At 46.1% G+C, this 15,687-nt stretch overlaps 1 pseudogene; it reads right to left on the bottom strand.

The window, feature by feature from the left end:
* Positions 1-1,046: 1,046 nt before the first annotated feature.
* The window catches only part of LOC138554396 (zinc finger protein 585A-like), a 497,760-nt pseudogene continuing 483,119 nt past the window's right edge, over positions 1,047-15,687 (bottom strand).

Raw genomic sequence — 15,687 nt, forward strand, 5'->3', positions numbered from 1 at the left:
GGCTGTTAAACACCACGTCCGCCCCGGCGGCACAGTGTCAAAAATATATGCGTAACCCAAAGAAAAGTGATGAAGAATACAGGGGAAGGGAAGAACGCTCTCGAGCAAGGATGCCCATACTTGAAAGACTACTTTTTGAGGGAGTTATACATTTTTCCTTTTTTTGAACATTTATAAATCACTCAATGCCAAAGACATCCTTTTCACCTTAGAATTCATTTGTGAGTATGAGGTAGAGTGTGAGGGTCAGAATAATACTTTGGACAAAGGATGTTTTTTTTTGTTGAACTTCTGACACTGACAGACACTTAGTTTTGAGTTTAGGTAAGGAAACTCTGCTAGTGCAGGGACAGCAAGGCCTTTTCCAAACTTAGTTGGTATTATAACAAAAGTCTTCAACCAAACTCCTGTCTAACTTGTGTTCCAGTATCATTCCTGACTCCTCAGTTATCACAATCCTATGGAAAAGAAAGTTCATCTATCACTTTTGTCATAAGAAAAGCGACAGGTCATGCTATCAAATGTTTATACAAAGACAGGAAATGTAGAATGTGGGCTTAATTCACTGGATTGATTACTCAATATTGTATCAATCCGTTGATTTGTAAACACATTTATCATAATTTCCTCCATTTTTTCTTTAATGCCATATCTTCTTTAGCTGAGGGTTAAGGTATGGAAGGGCACACCCTGCAGACTTTACCACCACCACATCCTTCTCTTTACCCCACCTCCTCTGTCACAACAAGCTCCTTCCATGTTCAGCTCTTTCACACCCCTCCACAGAGCCCATTACCACACCTTCTCTTTACCCCACCTCCTCGGTCTCGACCAGCTCCCTCCATGTTCACCTCTTTCCCACCCCTCTTACCTCACCTCCTCTGTCACTACCCACTCCCGCAATGGTCATGACAAGAACATTTAAAAAGTGGACAATAACATTAATTCCAGCATAAAACTGGAATAGAGGTGTTCACCCCACTAATTAATCACCTCTGTTCCAGGACGCAGTTTACACAAAAAGTCAGGGAAAAAGATTTAACACATTTGGAGTTACTAAAAATTTATTTTTACAGTGAACACAGTGACATATTGGCTGAAGCTCAATATTAATTTCATCAGCATTTCACTTAGTGTATGAATCCCGGTGGGAGACCTTTACATTAGACATGTCAGTTTATCAAAGACCAGCTTTATTCTGTAGACATGTATGTCCACTGTTTCTTCTTGGAATTTAGAGAACAGCAGTGATATCATTAAACCCACAACTCTCATTTCAGACAGAAAGGCACCATTTCATTTCCAAATTTGCATGACTTTTATTGTCTCACAACACAGCGGATATTTCTACAATTGCTCTTTCGATTCTATTCACAAAATGTCCGTTTTCTACAATACATGTCCACATAATTTAACAGAACACTTGACATCTTCTCTGGGCCCTTCACATCAAACCAATTTCTTATAAGATAGTGCTTTAATAGTGGGCATGTACCCTCCTTTGTGTAATTGCACCTCCACATGTCGATCCCAGGCTAGGGAACCATCTACTAATCCTAAATGCTCCAATAGAGATAGACAATAGTGTAATACAGTACAGGGAATCCTGAGGAGAAAAGGAAACTAGTGCTGTAGAATTAGCTACACAAAGTGGAAACACTGCAGCATTCAGCAAGGATGGCACTCCTGGTAAGGCATGCATTTCTTGGAAACTGACTTCTGGAGTAATATTGACGATTCCAGTTTTATGGATGCCATTATCCATGTTTTCCCTTTGCAAAACAGTCTTTGCACGAGTTGTGCCAAGCTTAGTCTAATTCCCATGTGAGAATATAGCCTTCTCCATTTTTATTATTCAGGAAGCTCCAGATGATTTAAATTTTGGGTATTTTAATCAGTTGAAGTTAAAAGTAAAACAAATGTATGGGGGTGTACAAATGTAATTCCCAGTAGAGGCATTTCTAATGGATTCCTTCCTGCCACGGATTCCTCATCTATGATATCCATATCCTAGCACAGCTGTTCTCTAGAAACATTTCTGCCGTCAGGGAGCTCGGCACAGCTTTGTCGGGTCTGTCCAAAGCCTCTATGCGCTTTACACCAGAAACAACATTGATATATAATATAAGCAGTGGAGCCACGCCCCAGGATCTCTGTTCCTTTTTTCCTCGCGCTTCAACGGCACCACACCATGGACTCTGCAGGAATATGTTGCACTTCCCATTGACACTTTTATTTTGCAAAAGTATGACATTTACAACGAGGAAGGCAACGAGATCCCATGGGTTCTAGAGAGGAGCGACTTCCCTGAGAAGTTCTATTGGAATGGCGATATGCTGAACCTGGCAGCTGACCTGTCTGGGGGAAGCGGTCTGGAGTTGGACATTCTATTTGGACTTTGATTTTCCTGAAGCAGAAGGGATAAGGCTGGACAGGACTTTTGTGACTTTGTCAATGGAAAGGCGATTTAAAACCCAGGTGGAGTTGGACAGGGGTTTATATGCTTGACATGTATTTGAATGTCCTTGACTAAAGAAGCAATGTAGATTGATTTGATTACAGCCGATGAGACTTGATGCTTATCAGACAAATGTGTTTGAATTCTATGTGAACGTGGAGAGTTGGAATATTGTGTTATTCTAGAGAGAAAGTATGAGGGATTTGTATATGTTTAAATAAATACTTCCTTTTTACAAAGTTAGTCATTCTTGGCTCTAAAACGTTGGTACAGTGAAATGCTAATTGATAACAGTTAAGTAATGCATATTATGCCTCTCTCCCGCAAGCCTTTCTGTTTTGTGAAAACCTTCTATATCCCTATATATGTGCATTAGATGCAACAGGAACTTCCGTGGATGCGTTACAGAACCTGGGAGTAGGTTGAAAGGGTTGTACATTGAGAGAGCTGTGCAATGGAGTTGGGAAGGGAAATGCAGGCCAAGTGTTCCATAGGATGGTTACCGTAATACAGATGGTACAGTCTCCCTTCTGAATATTCCAGAAGGGATACATTCCAAACAGCAGTGATTCAACAATCATATTCAGCCATCATTCGTAACTGAAAACAGCTATGGAGGCAGGTTATTCACAGTATTAGTCAACAGCCATGCCAAACTCAGTAGCATTTTAGAAGCACCTCCTTCTCTAAGAAGCACCTTCAGTTGCAGATTTCACCACCTACATGTCCTGTCTCATGGCAGATAAGAACATCCTGTGTACTGAAATAGACCCAGGCATGCACATTTTGTCTGGTGCCTAATAGGCTGACTGTTCAGACTGAAGCATTTTACACATTCAGTGCACCAATAAGGTTTCTCACCTGTATGTATCCTCCGGTGGCAAAGGCAAATACGATCACTCTCCCAAAACAAGCTCTTCCTACATTCATTACAATTACGAGGTTGCTCACCTGTATGTAAGGACTGAGGGTAAATAATACCTACCTTATTACAAAACCAGTTCCCACACTCAAGGCAGTTATGCGCTTTTTCACCTGTATGTGTTCTCTGGTGGATAATAATATACCCTTTCCGAGAAAACCCTTTCCCACATTCAGTGCACTCCTAAGGCTTCTCACCTGTATGTGTTTTCTGGTGGATTGTAAGGTTTCCCTTCCAAGCAAACCCTTTCCCACATTCAGTGCACTCATAAGGTTTCTCACCTGTATGTGTTCTGTGGTGACTAATAAGATGTTGCTTCCGGGCAAAACCTTTCCCACATTCAATGCACCCATAAGGTTTCACACCTGTATGTGTTCTCTGGTGGAGATTAAGCTCTCCCTTTGTAGCAAACCCTTTCCCACATTCAGTGCACTCATAAGGTTTACCTGTATTTGTTCTTTGGTGTATAGTAAGCTTTCCCCTCCAAGCAAACCCTTTCCCACATTCAGTGCACTCATAAGGTTTCTCACCTGTATGTGTTCTCTGGTGGCTAGTAAGCTCTCCATTTGTAACAAACCTGTTCCCACATTCAGTGCACTCATAAGGTTTATCACCTGTATGTGTTCTCTGGTGGACAGTAAGCTCTCCCTTTGTAGCAAACCCTTTCCCACATTCAGTGCACTCGTAAGGTTTCTCACCTGTATGTGTTCTCCTGTGGATAGTAAGCACTACCTTTGTAGCAAACCCTTTCCCACATTCAGTGCACTCATAAGGTTTATCACCTGTATGTGTTCTCTGGTGGACAGTAAGCTCTCCCTTTGTAGCAAACCCTTTCCCACATTCAGTGCACTCATAAGGTTTCTCACCTGTATGTGTTCTCTGGTGGTTAATAAGATTTCCTTTCAGAGCAAACCCTTTCCCACATTCAATGCACTCATAAGGTCTCTCTCCTGTATGTGTTCTCTGGTGGTCAATAAGATTTCCTTTCTGAGCAAACCCTTTCCCACATTCAATGCACTTGTATGGTTTCTCACCTGTATGTGTTCTCTGGTGGCGAATAAGAAGACCCTTCTCAGTAAACCCTTTCCCACATTCAGTGCACTCATAAGGTTTCTCTCCCGTATGTGTTCTCTGGTGGTTAATAAGATGTCCTTTCTCAGCAAACCCTTTCCCACATTCAGTACACTCATAAGGTTTCACTCCCGTATGTGTTCTCTGGTGAATACTAAGAACTCCCTTTGTAGCAAACCCTTTCCCACATTGAATGCACTCATAAGGTTTCTCACCTGTATGCATTTCCTGGAGGCTGATAACTGTATCATTCAAATGGACACCATTATCAAATTCAGTGCACTGATCAGAGTTTTCACCCATGTCCTCATGTGGGCAATAAGTATGTTCTTGAGATGGCAATTGTTCCCACATTTTGTCCACGTGTAAAGCGTCTTGCCAGTTTATTTTGTCAGGTGCCTTGACTTAAGAGGAGCCTTTTCAATTAAAATGTTTGCAAATTCAGAGCACAAATGAGAAATGCTTTTCTTACTGCACATAACACATTGTCATTTTAGTGCTAGATATACCTCTCCCCCAGGATTGAAGTATGATCAAGCTTGGTTACTGGATGTTACCACAAAGGTGGTGCATGGGCGGAAGCCATCATGTATCCAACACTCTTCTCAATCTCAGTTCCTGAATATTCTGAAAAGGCAACTGGACCTCAAACTTGCACTCTTCTAAGATGCTTGGAAATTGCATATTCTAACAATGAAGCTTTTCACTGCGATGGTCCAGAGAATCCAAATCACTGTTGCATTTCTGGGGCATCAGTCACCTATTAAGATAAAAGGAGACGCACATTATTAGTTGCAACACGTTCACAATCACAGGCAGCACACGTAATAAGACTACTCAGTAGTAACTCCTCACATAGTAACTTATTTATATATGTTCTACCAATATATCTATTCTGAAATGACTAAATTCACACATGGAAGCTCCCAATTTCCACACACAAATGATAAAGGCAGGTGTTTGCCATCAATCGGATGCCTGCTTGTCCAGTCCATGATGTAATCACTGATGACTTGTGTATTGGTCCAAACATGAATAATATAACCAACAGCACCATCGAGGAGACAAGGACAGAGCTCTGATTTAAAGGTAAAGCACCAATCTCTTCCCATGGTGAGAATGTCACAGGCCACGCTGGCACTACATTCAAACATGGACTTTAATTCTAGATAATCTTGTATTTCTGTCAAATCTGGAGATGAGAGATGGGTTTGGAGTTTGTGGCAGAGACCAAAATAAAGTGTATGAGAGACTACATAAACTCCACAATATCACCCCATTTGCCTTCCTAATTCTTTATATAAATGCCTCATTGCCAGGTACTAAATGTAATTGGCCAGAGGGATCCCACTTCCGTTTCCCTGTTCAAAATACCACAGTGCAGTTTTCAGGAGGTGGTACAGACTCCGTTTTACTGTTAAGGAGTGGGTGTAAATGGGTCTGTTACCAGGATCCCATAATCCGAACCAGACCCCTTTTTTAGGTTGAATCTCAGCATGCCCCTGTGCCCTCACAACCCTAGTAACCAATGGGGATGTTGCCCCATCACTGCCAATATTCACAAATTGATGCACAAATTCAGTGGTTCAGGCAGCAATTAATGAGTAAACCTCTTTTGGACAGTCTTATACCTCTGGCCTTTTCATGAAGGCATACAAACGTTTGAAAACCAATTAAGATTTTGGGCTACATGTCTGATGGAACGTTGTGTGAAGATTTGATGAATGACACCAAAGTCATAAATCATGCAAAGTTGTTTTCCTATGTCATATCAGACTTGAGCTTAACGAGTGTTATGACTATACTAACGTTACATTTAACTACATAGGGACATATGGTACTAGACATGGGTAAGGCCCCCCGCCCCCACCACTACCTGCACTGCCAGCCTTCTTTGCCTTTATTTCAAAGCGAGTGTCAGTCGCTGCGCTTGCTGCCACCTTCACTCCCCTCCTACTCATGCCTCTGACTCTCACCCTGACACAGCCCTCACCTTCATCTCTCCATTTCCAACACTCTGGACATCCTTGTCCATGCCATGAGGATCTGCATGAAGCCAGCCTCTAAGTGCAACTTCACGTACGACTCCTGCCTGGCTGCTCTGAAATGCAAGTGCAGAGCGGTTGAGCAGAAATGGCAGGCTTCTAGCACATCCTCTGACCAACTGGCCTGCCGCCTGCTCCAAAGGCAATACCGACTCTCCAGTTGCTCTAAGAAGAGAACCTTTACCCAAGCCTGCATCTCCGCTGCCTCACATCTCGGCAGAGCTTTTCTCTCTTGCGCTCTCTCTCACTCTTTCTCACTCTCTCTCATATCTCAGTTACAGCTCTCCTTCCGTTCTCATCCTTCTTGATCTTTCCTCTCCCTTGAAGATGGTCAATCATGCCACCCTGATAAATAGACTCCATGACACACTTGGCATCACAGACTTGGTTCTGGGCTGTTGACCTCATTCCTCTCTGATCGACCTTCCCAAGGTCACCTGGGCCCCTTTTTCTCCTCCCTCTAAGTCTCCACCTGTGGTGTCCCACGGGGCTCTATCCTCTCTCATGGCTTCTCTAGCCCATTTGATCTGCACCTTCTCTCCTGACATGCAGTGTTCTGCAGATGACACACAGCTCTCCTTCAAACAACCCTCACCTGCCCCCTTCCCTCACTCATTCCTGAATACCTCTCTGCTATTCAGGCTTGGTGCACTACCAATGATCTCTGCCTTAGTGCCAGTAAGACAGAGATCCTGCTCATTGGGAGCCCTAAACCCTCTTTATCCTAGACTCTGGCCACCATCCATGGGCCCCCTCACATCACCCTCCTGTGAAGCTTAAAACCTTGGTGTCATCTTCAACTCCTCCCTTTCCATCTCCATCTCCGACTTTGCCAAGAAGGCTCACTTTCAACAGTGCCTTTTCAGAGGCATTCTCCCTTTCCTCACCTTCCCACAGAAACTCAATGTCTCCAGACCTCTGGTTCTTTCCAGACTTGACTACTGTAACAGCCTCTTTCTCAGTCTGCCTAACTCCGCCCTCCGCCCCATTCAACTAATCCAGAATAGGACTGCACGACTTATCCATGGGTTCAAGTCGATGGACCGCATCTCTCCAGCCCTAAACTTTCTCCACAGGCTCCCGGTTGCTGCAAGGATTAAATTCAAGACCTTCTGCATCAACCACAAGGCTTTCTGGGGCGTGGGACCACGCAAATCTAACATCCTCCCCCGAAATAACTCCCCGCAAGAGCCCTTTGGTCACTGAGCTCCAACTCTCGGCAGATCATACGTTTCTCCAAGCCAAGAGTACAAGGGGTAGAGCTCTCCTCCGCAGGTGCCTTACTCTGGAATGCTCCTTGCCCCTCAGGTGTGAGCCGGATCTCCTTAAGTTCCGGAAGCTTCTCAAGACCCTCCTTTTCTTCTTCCCTCCCGCTCCCAATCCCCTGCCACAGTGACTCAAGACCTTCAATTTTCTCCTCTTCCATCCCTCTGCCCAGCCTATTTTACCCCTCTGCCCTGGACTGGCAGCCTGGTTCTTTCAGAGTCATACAGGGCAGCAGTCACCCCTCCCCCCTTGTCTAGTCTACCCCTACACTTGGTTTCCACTGATCCACCCCTCATCTGCACTTGCACTCACGGCCCCCCCTGCCTGCTCATGACTGGATGGCCTTGAGCCATTCCAGCCCTCTCGATTGCACTTATCCTTGTTGCCCCTTCCCCTTCTCTTCCCCGGCCCTGTCCTCCTGGCCTCCTCACAGGCCCAACTGCCCTGTTCTAGCACTTCGCCTCCTCCTGCTGCACTTCCGGTTACTGCACTTGCAAGATCTCAATGTCACAAGGCCTAGTAAGATCCCTTTTTGTCTCTCCTGTTTCTCCCCGTCTTCCCCCCAGCCTTGTCGCACCTCAAGACACTTGTGTATAGGTGCATTACAAATAAGCAATATCCAGAGCTACTGATTTGCTGCCGCTATACTTACAGTTACATGAAACTACACAGGGAGATATGGTTCCCCGACGTCACCAGAACAGCCAGGTCTGTGGCTCAGTGGACTAATGCATCCACTACAGGGGCCTTCGTTTAACCTCATGGTCACAGGTTCAAATCCCTGCAGGTTCACTCAGCCCTTCTTCCTTCCGAGGTCGATAGGAGTACCATTAAGTTGGGTAACAATAAACAACTGCTATTAGCGCCAAGATGGGGGTGAAGGTGCGCTTTATAAATACACTGGTTATGTTACAGAGTTGCTAGCGCTATACTTAAGGTTACTCGGCACTACATAGCGAAGTACGGTACCCAGCATAACCATAACTACTGAGTTGTGTGGCGGGTAGGAAGAAGGAGTCGGACCTGCTGAGGACATTTTTAATGAAATTATAAATAAAAGGTCTATCTTCCCTATTGCTAGAGGGAATACTCTACCCATCTAAAGGAATGTGCTAGTCAGTTGTCAGGAAGTCCAAAGTAAATGCGTCCTCCTTCCAAACTAACTATCTGACCCTACCACTATAGCCAAAGAAATTAAATAGTCCAGGAGAGTTTCTTCTATTTGCCTGGTCTTCTCTTCGGATAGTCTCTTTATTTATAACTTTTCTCTGTGGTACAGATATTTCTTTACATGGGGCCACCTTCCGAAGGTAGGAGGTAACCATGCCGCTATTTGCGGCATGGCTACCCCCTTACCGGCTACCGGGTCTGGGTTCCTTGAATGAGGAATTACCGGGCCATTCGACCTTGGGGCCCCATCCCCATCCCCATTCGAGCCCCCATAGGAATAGGGAGGGTGCTAACAACGGACCCGTTAATAACAGGCCCATTATTAGCACTCTGGTCTGCTAGCGGGACCCGCTAAGGGCGCCTGGTTTTACCAGGCACCCTTTGCGGGTCCCACGAGCAGACTCGTAATGTGGCGGTAAGGGGTTGGCAGCTCCGTCACCTTTACCGGCGCCGCTAACCCCTTACTGCCAACCTCGGAATGAGGCCCATAGTCTCCTTGAATAGTCTCTGAGGCCAGTTCTTTTGGTTCTTCAAAGACCCTCTTGGTTTTCATGCTTTCTGTGGTCCTATATTTAGAATGTTTTCTCTGGCAGTGGTTCCTCACATTCTCGTCGTCCCTTGTAGACACTTACCAGTCTTTAATTTCAGGCTTTCACGAGTTGGGGTATCTTGACTGCTTTTCAGACTTTCCTAGTTATGAATTGACTGTCTAAAACTCCCTCCTCTTTTATCCCGTTCATACAGGATCTTCCCTACCTCCAAGGGGACTTGTTTCTACTCTCTGCGTGTTCCTTACCTGGTTTGGGTAATGCCCTTTTATATATTCTTTTTCGCTTCTCTTGTTAACTGGCTTCTTTTTAGTATTTTGTCCTCAGAACTGGGACACGTTTCTCTCTTATGATAACAACCCTCTAGTTTTAAAATAATTGATGAGCAGAGCAGGCTTTTCTAATATGATAATTCATTTATGACGCGCCAGTACATAAGTGTTTCTAGGTAGAAAAAAAGACAAGGAAGGGAGGACAAAACAACAATCTTACTAGGCCTTGTGCCATTCAGAATACCCAAGTGCAGGGGGAAGGGAGTGGGAGAAATACCAAGGGGGTTTGGGGGAGTAAGGGGGGGGAGAGTGCAAGTAACTAGTAAGTGCTGCCTGGAAGTTGCTCATATGTGCAGGAGTCAGGGGAATGTAGGGTTGCAGATAAAGTCCCTTAAGTGGCCAGGAAGCCGGGGGCAGTGCAGGGGCAACTGGTCATGCAGGAGCCTGGACCTGTAATTTCAGAGGGTGACCAGGTAGCCAGTATGCGCAGCAGTCAGGGACATCAGCAAGGGAGAGGTAGAGAGGAAGTGTAAGTGAAAAGGAAAGTCTTGACTTGCTGACGGAACCTTAGGTAGTCATGCTTAAGTTTGAGAGAGGCAGGCAGGCTGTACCAGAGGGAGGCCCTGCCGAGGACAGAGATCTACCCCCAACTCTCTGCTTGGAGAAGCGTCTGACCCTCAGAGTTGGAGGTGGATGAGCATAGGGCTCAAGAGGAAGATGTTTAGGAAGAGAACGTTGGATGTAGTGTGGTCCCTGGCCCCAGAAAGCCTTGTGGATGATGTCGAGAGTCTTGAACTTGATGCTTCCAGCCATAGAGAGACAGTGGAGAGATTTCAGGGCTGGAGAGATATGATCCCTGGGCTTGAGGCAAGGACAAGTCTTGCCGTCTTTTTCTGGATAAGCCCTAGACGCCCTCAAAGGATTTTTGGTGAATTTACAAGTATGCCCAGGATAGAACTGGTGGCAGCAGTTACTTTTAAAGCATTTTTGACTCTTTTCTATGGTCCAAACTGCGTTTGGCCCATGACAGTGGCCAAATTGGCCATGCCACAAGGTCCTTTGTTCTGTCCTTTGGCCGGCCATCTTGTCCCTTTGCCTTCCCCAGGTCAACCCGACGGGGAAATTCCTTATTTGGTCACGCAGACCCCCACGCAAACCGAACCTTTGCGGGCTTCGGTATGACTTGTGTGTGTGTGACCAGGATGTGGGCTGGAGCTGTCTAGTTCCAACACACATCCTGTGTGCCAGGATGTCTGATATGACTGGGACCACCGTGGTCTGTGATTGGTCCATGTCTGGGATGGCTCAATGTGAGCAGATCTCTTATTGGTTTCTCTTCGTTTTGGCATGAAGGAGACTGTGGATAAGACAAGGCACTCTACACCCATTCCAGGTCAATCTTCTGAGTTTACACCAAACTTAGTAAAGGAGCCAAGTATCATGAACCGAAGAAGCAGATCCAGGGAACCGCTGGTGACCCCCCTGGAAGGTTTGGCACCCTGACCCTGCTGTTGTTCCATCAGAGCCCCTGTTTCTCATCAATCATAGAAGGGCTGCAAGGGTGCTTCGACCCTTTGGAGTAGTTGTAACGCTCACCTGGTTCCCACGGAGGCGCGGCGTCGAAGGCGCAGAACTCTGAAGATGGACAGGAAGGGCCCCTCTATTCTGGCTTCCCTGGCTCGTTGGATACCCTCCTGTGCGTGAAAAGGGAGTATTACCAACTGTGGAACAATGCTCAAGCCTCCCACTCCCTTCCAACCCTCCACGATACCTCCTCCACGATTCCCCGTGAAGCCTCACCTTAGGGTTTGGAAGGATGAGCTCTCCATCCTGCTTCTGATGCAGGGGCGCGTTGAAACCCAGTTACTTCACTGGATTGAGGATTGATGGGAGTTCAGGTAAGCTTGACTGTTCAGGTAAGGCGCTGTAAAAGTTCTGTTCAAAAGTTCAAGCTTAATAATAATGTTTGTTGTCTAATTGCAGCAAGCGCTAATGCTTATGTCTTTTTCCCCTTAGGGGCCGGGGTTCGGAGTGCCGGAGATATGGCGCCGACCCGAAGTGAAATAGTTCTGGATGAGCGCTCAGGTAATGTCTTTGCATTCGCTCATTCAATGTCTTTGTCTTTTTTCCCCATAGGGGCCGGGGTCCGGAGATGCCAGGAAGCGGCAGGACCCGAAATGCAGTGGGAATAATCCAACAGGTAAGACTTAAAAGGAAACTGAGCTTTCCTTATTCCTTTTCTCCCTCTCACCTTTGTTCTTGTCTTTTTCCCTCTAGGCGCCGGGGCGTAGCTGAATCCGGAAGATCGCTGCTGAAGATGGAAGCGCCTTGCAAAGGTGAGTAAAATGCAGCGCTGCAGCGATCGAAACGAAATGCCTTTAAAATGATGTCTTCCTTTTCAGGGCCGTTGGAGAAATGACTCCGGGATGCAGATTTAGCAGGTAAGGGCTTTTCTTCTCCTATTCTCTTCCTTTCTCCCCTTGCAGGTGTTCCAGGGTGCTGGCAGGCGTGGCTGAAGTCAGGATGCAGGAGCTGACACGGTGAGCGTCCAGCTGCTAGGTGCAGAACAACGCGAAGCATGTGTGGCTGTTCGGGTGGGGTTTAAATAGCCTTGGAAGAAGTTCCTGGTATGTATCCTTCAACCAATCAGGTATGTATCCTTCCCCGACCACACCCGGGTGGTGAAGTAGTCCTACAGGTTAAGTAGTCCCATTCAGGCCTCAAGAGGGCCTGGATGAAGCAGCAAGGTCTGCATCAGGTAGGTGTGCACCCAAGCACTTAAACACATATCCTCTTCTATGAGCCTGGCGCCTAAGGTGCCAGGACTGGGGCCCGCTATGAGCCTGGCGCCTAAGGCGCCAGGACTGAGTCCAAAGGGCCCCGACTTGGGCCCGCTGAGACTTCCCTGGGGAAAATGATGTCTGCCTCTGGGGTTGCTGGGCCCGGCCTGGCTCCTTAGAGGTAGGCATCATGACAGTACCCCCCCTCAAGGCCCCTCCCAAGATCTTTTCCTCCGGGGGTTTTGGTTTGTGCGGGAATGTTCGATGGAATCTTTGAATTAATCGTGGTGCGTGAACATAGTTACTGGGTTCCCAAGATCTTTCCTGAGGTCCATATCCTTTCCAATCAACAAGATAGAAGAGTTTCGACTTAACTATCTTGGAATCTAAAATGTCTTTCACTTCGAATTCTAATTCTCCATCAATTTGGACAGGGCCTGGGGGCTCAGACAGTCTGGTTCCAGGTTGTACTGGTTTTAGAAGAGATGCGTGAAAAACGGGATGAATCCGCATGTTGGATGGTAAATCGAGTTTAAAGGCCACTGGGTTGATAATAGCTTTGATGGGGTAAGGCCCAATGAATCTGGGATTAAAAGTTTGCTGACCCTTGAGGGGTAGATGTTTAGTTGCTAGCCATACCTGATCTCCTACTTGGTAAGGAGGAGTTTTACTTCGGTGCAAATCAGCGTTTTCTTTATACTTTTTCTTGGCTTGCTGTAAGTGGGTTGTAGCTTCTTTGAAGGCTTGGGTTATTGTGGAATGTAGGTGATTTACTGCAGGCATCTCCAGGGTCAGAGGTGGATCTAGGTCAGAGGTCCGAGGATGATGACCATACAGGGTATAAAAAGGAGTCTGTCCGGTTCCAGAATGCACTGAATTGTTGTATGCATATTCTGCAATCCAAAGGATGTCCTTCCAATTCAACTCGGATTGGTGTAACATGCACCGCAGATATTGCTCGAGAGTCTGATTGGTTCTCTCGGTTTGTCCGTCGGTCTGGGGGTGGTGGCTGGTGGATAACCGCACGTCTATTTGTGCTAGGTGGCAACATTTCTTCCAAAAGTGGGAGATAAATTGACTTCCACGGTCTGAGACTAATATGGAAGGGAAACCATGTAACCGCACTATATTTTCCATAAATTCCTTGGCCAAGGTGGAAGCTGACGGCAATCCTTTTAAAGGGATAAAATGGGCCATTTTGGAGAATAGATCCACTATTACGAGAATCGTGTTGTAACCACCACAAGGAGGCAGGTCAGTTATAAAGTCCATTGACAAGGTGTGCCAAGGTGCTGGTGGAATGCCCAAAGGTTGAAGTAGGCCGGCTGGCCTTTTCTTTTGACTCTTATTTTGGGCACAGATTCCGCAAGACAACACAAATGACTTTATGTCTTTTCTCCAAGAAGGCCACCAGAAGTGGCGTTTGATCTTTTCTTCTGTTTTCGCAATACCGGGGTGTCCTTCCATTAATGATTCATGATGACGGGTAATGACAAGTTCCTGCAATTCTTTACTTGGCAGAAATAACCGCTCTTGGAAGTAGGGTAAATCATCCTTAACGGTGTAGTGAGGACCCTTTTGACTCCATTCCAGTAAGGCAGAAGAGTCAAAAAGCTGTTTTACTTGAGCTTGGATGTCCTCAATGGTTTGCAATGAAGTCAAGCCCAGAATTCTTTGTTCCGGTATGATTGGCAAAGGTTCTAAACTCGAATTGGGTTCTTCCATGCCTATCCGGGATAAGGCATCTGCCTTACCATTCTTGCAGCCAGGGCGATAGGTAATTACAAAATCAAATTCCGCAAAGAATAAAGCCCATCGGAGTTGTCGCGAAGATTGAGCTTTGGCCGTCTTTAAATACTGCAAATTTCTGTGGTCCGTAATTACGGTGATGGTGTGTCTTGCACCGAGAAGATAGTGACGCCAAGCCTTGAAAGCTGATTTAATAGCCAGTAGTTCTTTGTCGGTAATTGCGTAATTGAGTTCAGGTGGAGAGAATTTTCTGGACCAAAAGGCTACAGGGTGTAGTTGGTTAGTTTCTGGGTCTCTTTGCGACAGGACAGCTCCCATGGCCGAACTGGATGCATCGGTTTCCACGATGTAAGGGAGATCTGGGCGCGGGTGCTTCAATACAGGTGCAGAGGTGAATTTGGTTTTCAGGTCCTGAAAGGCTTGTTCAGCCTCAAGAGTCCATTCAAAGCGTTTGTTTTTCTTTAGGAGAGCTGTGATGGGTTGAACAGTTCGAGAAAATTCCGGGATGAACCTTCGATATAAATTGGCAAAGCCAAGCATGCTGTGTACTCCCTTCACAGAGCTAGGAGATGGCCATTTGAGAATGGCGTCCACTTTCCGCGAGTCCATTCGGATTCCTTGAGGTGTCAGGATGAATCCGAGAAACTCCACTTCTGTGGTATGAAAAACGCATTTTTCGAGCTTGGCAAATAATTTGTGCTGGCGCAATTTCTCAAGAACTGCCCTAACATGGTTTCTGTGATCAGATTCTGAGGAGGAATACACCAGGATGTCGTCAATATAAACGATGACACAAACATCGATAAGTTCCCGAAGAACATCATTCATGAAGTACTGAAAGGCGGCAGGTGCGTTGCACAAACCGAAGGGCATTACTTGATATTCGAAGAGCCCAAATTTGGTGCGGAATGCAGTCTTCCACTCGTCGCCCTCTTTTATACGTACCAGCTGGTAAGCTCCTCGGAGATCTAGCTTGGTGTACACACGAGCATCTTTTACTTGGTCGATAAGCTCAGGTATCAGGGGCAAAGGGTAACGATTCTTAATCGTTATCTGATTTAGGGCGCGGTAGTCAATACAGGCCCTAAGGTCTCCTTCCTTTTTAGGTATGAAGAACAAAGCGGAAGAGACTGGTGACTTTGATGGGCGAATGAAACCATTGGCCAGGTATTGATCCAAATACTGGCGCAATGCAGGTTCTCAGGTTCAGTAAGAGCATAAATCCTACTACAAGGTAGTTGTGCATTGGGTACCAAGTCGATTTGGCAATCGTAAGATCGATGGGGAGGTAAGGTGATAGCCTGCTCTTTCTGAAAAACGTCTTGGAATTCTTGGTATTCAGATGGTAGCTGTACAGGGGTGGAAGTTACAGAAGCTAGACCCATAGCTGGATTCCTTGGGTAACA

This window comes from Ambystoma mexicanum, unplaced genomic scaffold (genome assembly GCF_040938575.1).
Source record: "Ambystoma mexicanum isolate Mex_15411 unplaced genomic scaffold, UKY_AmexF1_1 Mex_scaf16, whole genome shotgun sequence".
In the NCBI taxonomy this organism is placed as follows: domain Eukaryota; kingdom Metazoa; phylum Chordata; class Amphibia; order Caudata; family Ambystomatidae; genus Ambystoma; species Ambystoma mexicanum.